Below are 6217 nucleotides of genomic sequence, written 5' to 3'. Positions count from 1 at the left end.
AATACAGTTTACATGATTTAGCATTACATAGGGCACTACATATATAGCATTACTTTGCTCCGCACGCCACCATAGCCACATTATCTCTCATTTTTTGTTTTTTTAAACACCCAAGCACCCTGTAGATTAAAAAATGTTTATGTTACAAAAAAGAATAAAAATATTCAAAGTTTAGTTGCCTATCATCGATGCCCAATATCAATCACCATAAGTGCTTACTGGCTCTCTAGCCTCTTATTTTACTACATTGCCACTAAGCATTGCCCAACATTGAAGCGTCATTGTAGATCATCAATGTTATCATTTCAGTGCACCCTGTTCTTGCCCATTTTTTTGCCCAATAATTACGCAGCAGTTCGTCCCCATAATTGTTATATACACGGACATAAATAAAAAAATTTGATTATTACTTTTGTTTAAAAAAAATTGTCTAATAAAATATTATACAGGCATACAAGCATATTAAAAAAAATAGCTTTGAAAAATGACAAAATATATATCTCCTGCAAATTCAACTTCTTCTAAACTGTATATTTGTATTATTTGTTCATTTAACATAAAGTTTAAGCTTACTATAGAATTAGCTGGAGGACTATATATCAGGGGTCTTCAAACTACGGCCCTCCAGTTGTTCAGGAACTACAATTCCCATCATGCCTAGTCATGTCTGTGAATGTCAGTGTGTTACAATGCCTCATGGGATGTGTAGTTCTACAACAGCTGGAGGGCCTGTAGTTTGAGGATCCCTGCTATATATAATATAGTCTGATATTTTAAAGATAATTTTTTAATATTTTATTATTTTTAAAAACTTTTTATATGCACTGTTATAATAAATTTATTCACATTTACTATTTTTATATTGTGGATAATATTAAAATGTATAATAATTAAATTATTATTTTAATAATATTATTATTATTTTTTTTTTTTTACAGATTGCCTTAAAATGCCAAAGTGCATTTTTAATGCATGTCCTCATAGGACGGGCTTAAAAACAAAATTTCCAGATGTGAAACTACACATATTTCCCAAAAATATTGAATTGATAAAAATTTGGATTTCAACCTGTATTTTAAATGAGGAAGAACTCACATTAGCTGCAAATGAAATATTTAATGACAGAAACGGAGATAGGTATAGAATGTGTTCTGCCCATTTTTCAGCTGACTCCTATTTAAAGAAAAAAAAAATGACAGTTTTGAAAGACAATGCAGCTCCGTCATTTTTTCCTAGTGACAGATCGATTACTGTATTTAGAAAAAAAAAGGAAGTTGCCTGCTGCTGCCCTTGTCATGAAGCAGATCTTGAAAACACAATTACTAAATCTGAATTGAGTACCCAAACCTTCCCCGAGGATTTTGATTATTCAGTTTCTGAAAAATCATATGGGTTTGTTGCCAGTTATCACGATATATTCCAGGATCATGATTATTCAGTCTCCTGTCCCATAGTCGACCAAAGTTTATTAAAATCTACGCCAGCTAAAAAAAATAGCAAAAATATAATTGAAGATTTTCAAATCACCCCAATTAAACAGAATGTGACACTGTCAATGGATGAATTTAACCAAGCAGGCACAAGTGAGGCACCTATTTTTTTAAACGATGAACCTAGTCATGTTCCAGTACCATTTTCTCATATTGTTGAGTCAGAAAATTTTGAAGATGATGATCACATTGTTTCTATGGATACAAACGATCCAATTAACAACTCTTTTGATCCAAACTCAACCCTGGATGAAAGTTATGTTCCAGATTTTTCTATAGTGTCAGAAAGTGATATTTCAATCCTAGATAGTACTCTTACCCTTGAAAATACCAATCATACAGATGCTATTGAAAGTTTAATGGTCAATGAAAGAAAATTCATAGTATTTGAATCATGTCTAAATAAATTATTTGCTCATTTATGTTGCCCCTTAGAGGATTGTTTCGAACAAGTGATCCATTTGGATAAGGTAATGGTTGGGAGCTTAGTGAAAGTTTATGTCACTTGTAAAGAAAATCACCATAACCTCTTTTGGGAAAGTCAACCCAAAATTAAGAACTTTGCCGCAGGAAATGTAATACTTGCATCAGCAATTTCATGTAGTGGATCCTCATTTTCCACAGTGAAGGAAATGATGGATTTATGTAAAATACCGATTTTTTCAAAAACAACTTATCACAAGTATTTGAACAAATTTATCTATGGTGGAATTGACCAGGCTTGGGTTGAGGAAAAAAATAAAAACAAATCTAACATGCAGAAAAATTCTCTTTTCTTAGTGGGCGACGGACAGTGCGACAGTCCAGGTTTTTGCGCCAAATATTGCACATATACGATGATGGAACTGGAGTCAAAAACAATATTAGATTTTGAAACGGTGCAGGTCAGTCAGACAACATCTTCCGTTGCCATGGAAAAAATGGCATTTCAGAACTGTCTGGACCGCATCATTGCTGATAGCTATGATGTTCAAATTTTAGGCACGGACAAACATCTCGGCATCAAGAAAATCATGAGAGAGGAATATAGCAACATTATGCACCAGTACGACCTTTGGCATTACGTCAAACCATTGAAAAGAAAATTAGTTGAGGCCAGCAAAAAAGCTGCTTGCAAACAATTGCAATTTTGGATAGCATCTGTAGTTAATCACTTCTACTGGTGTAGTAGGCACTGTAAAGGTGACAATGAAATTTTCTGGAGCACATGGACTTCCCTGCTGTACCATGTACGCAACATACATGAGTGGGAGGAGGAAGGTATTAAAAAGTACTGTCGACATAGTACAATATTGGACTCTGATGCCCATGTTGAATGGTTAGTAAAACCAAGTGCAGCCTACAAGCAACTTGAGGATGTGATTGTATCAAACAAACTGAAGAATGATGTGCCACATTTAGTGCTCTATTGTCACACTGGTGCAATAGAAACATTTCATTCTAGTGTTCTGAAATATAGGAGCAAACGTCTGCATTTCAGAATTAACTCAATGGAGGCACGAACAAAGCTGGCTGTGCTTTCACACAACAAAAATGTTGGTCGTTCCCAAGCCGTTGTACGTAGACCCAATAAAAGAACTGAAGAGCTGGGCACAAAAAGGACATCTTTGGAGCACCCACGCTCCAGAAAGAAATGGATCGTTCGTAAGATTTATGAGCCTGTACGTCTTGATCATTTGTATGATATCATCAAGACTATTACGAGTGATGCTGCCGGAAAAACAACACCCACGTGGAAATCTAAAGAGGAACTTATGCCTGTAAATATAGCAGCTTCAGAACGACCAGACAAAAAAATGGCAGTGTCAATGCACATGACACGTTTTCCCTCATACAGGCTTGAAGATTAAATGGAATGCACTTCACCTTTAAAAAATAAACGTAATTTATTTCGTATTTATTTACATTATTCAACATATTTATTTAAAAAAATTGGTATTAATCTTTAATTTTTCTTTCTAGATCTCATAATCTTTATTCGCTTTCTCATTTGATGCAGGTTAGTGTAAAATATATATTTTGTATTTGATACAATCGATAAAATATAGAACTATTCTGAATATTGTCTTTATCATGTTAGGTTGTACATTAGAAATATTCTTTTTTTAAATTTCTTTCTTACAGTACAAGTGTCACTGGTATGAAAAGGGGTTAACCATAAGGGGACACTATAAAAACGTTTAATATTGTATCAAAGGGAGTCATTAAAACTTTCGGGGAAGTGGACTCACAAGGGGAGGGGACAGTTTTTCCTCTTTACTGGTATCACATGATTGCCGGCCTTTATTCAGACAGTACGTGGATCTGTGTGTTCAAACAATAAGTACGCGTACACATGATTGGTTAAGCCTATGGGAACGGTTTAATAGATCAAACATGTTTTTTGCGATATAACAAAACCAATTGGTAGTACGCCGTTTACAAATCCTGACATGTTCAGAATTAAATATACGCATGCTTAGAAACATTCAGCTTTCTTTTGATCAAAACGCCGTTGTGTTGAAAATCAACGTCTTATGAGACAATCGTTTTTCGAACAGATAATGTGTAAGCACGACTGACCATAATTCAACTTCATCGGTAAAGCTTTGTAAAAATCCATCAGAGCATCTTTATTGATTTGGACCGATCGTGTATACAGGGCTATTGAGCAACAGTCGTTGCTGGTTAACTGGCAATAATCTTTATTTAGATAGTTAAAAAAATATTTTTTTTTATATAAAAAATAAACAAAATAGTTAGATGCCCAAAAATATTTTTATATTTAATAATATTCTATGCACAATTAAAAAAAAAAGAATATAACCGGTTTATGCTGCATTTGCTGCTTTTGAATTTCCTCGGCAAAAAATATTCAAAACAAATGTAATATTGAGCCTATCAACAACCATAATTTTACAAAAAATTAAATAAGTTAGAATCATTCAACAACCATACTTTGAATGTTGGCTTTAGGAGAGAGTTTTGAGCATTTACCATCATTTTCTTTTTTGCAGTCTGTAAAAAATACTAGTGTACTGTTGTTGATGTTTAAAGTCTACCTTTTTTGGAATTAAAATTTACACTGTCTTCTACAGATCTCATGCTTTGGGCGCAGTGACGTCATTTTTTTGAACGGCAACGCGCGGAGCGTAATTCCGTATTCCCGGATGGAAATATTAAATTCCCTGACAATAAAATAGATAATATCTATATATATATATATATATATATATATATATATATATATATATATATATATATTATCTATTTTATTGTCAGGGAATTTAATATTTCCATCCGGGAATACGGAATTACGCTCCGCGCGTTGCCGTTCAAAAAAATGACGTCACTGCGCCCAAAGCACGACGGGAAATTGTGAAACGGAGCATGAGCAGTAGATCCGGCGTGGTAGCGCGCCTAATTTAAATGGAACACGCCCATTTTAATTACGCGGGCTTACGCCAGAGCTCGCCAGCGTAGGTTTTCATTGCAAGTGCTCTGTGAACCAGGCACTTGCGAATAAAACTTGCGGCGGTGTAAAATATCTACGATACGTTACGCCGCCGCAATTCGACGTGAACTTGGCCCTCTAATACTATATATTACACAATAATTTTTTTAAAATAAATAAAAAAAACATTTTTAATCTTAGAATTTAAATTTTTAATACATCTTATGTTCAAACAACATTACAAATGGTAATATATTTTCTTCAATATTTCCGAACATTGATTAAATATGTTTATTAATGTTAAAACTCAAATGCCATTTCCCCTGCGTCGTAGTCATTTGAATATTTAAAGCCAACGTATAGGCCTTCAGGATCTGGAAAAGCTGTTCTTACTGCATGGAGGAAGGTATGGGTCGTGTATCCAGGATGTGAAATATTTATATGACGTTTTACGCAAGTTTCTGTAATATACAACCAAATAATTTTGGGGTCAACAATACAAATAAAAATGTACAGATGTATTAAAGCATTAGTAAAAACTCCTCGTAAATTTAGACCTACAGGTAAGCCTTGATTAATATTTAATTTTAGGTGTTTGCAATATCTCTTACACCTAACCGGTTTATGAACTAAAAAAAAAATTAAAATAAATAAATTTGGTCTACAGCGCATGTGAGCCAATGACAATGGTTCAGACGCGTCTTTGCCTGTCTGTCAATTAACTGTAGACGAGTGCCAATACCCAGAAGTAAACTTACAGAGAGATGTCTTCAGCTGTAGGTGGAGAGGACAATGGCTTCTGTGGCAAACATTGTAGGTTATGTATTCTTAATAGTCTAATATGCTATTTATACTAGCTCATTCGGCATTTGTCTTGCTTTTTATTTATTTTTTTGACAAACGTTTCAAATATAGATATAAATACAGTAATTTTGAAAACTAAAAAAATTGTATACCTATTGTCATCTGCATTTGGTGCATGCGATGTTGATTGGTGTAGAATAGTCAATATTACTGTTGTATTCAGTCTGTTTACAACCGAACTTTGAAAAATGGGAGATTGGGTTATACAGACTGTACCCTCTTCAATATTTTCTTTTACATTAGCGATTTCTTTGCAGCATAAAGACTCTCTTCCTGTGGGCATAGCCAGACAATTACCACATTGACACCAATCAATGTTTCCTAATCGGGTTTGAAGTGTAAGTTCTTCAATTGTTTCCGAGTTTGACGCCGAAGAAGGTTGCGATGGCGGATTAAAGGGAAAGCTTGGGTCCTCTTCAACTGTGGGATA

This window comes from Rana temporaria, chromosome 11, assembly GCF_905171775.1.
Source record: "Rana temporaria chromosome 11, aRanTem1.1, whole genome shotgun sequence".
Lineage (NCBI taxonomy): Eukaryota > Metazoa > Chordata > Amphibia > Anura > Ranidae > Rana > Rana temporaria.
The sequence above is the reverse complement of the archived record's forward strand: the minus strand, read 5'-3'. Positions refer to the sequence as shown.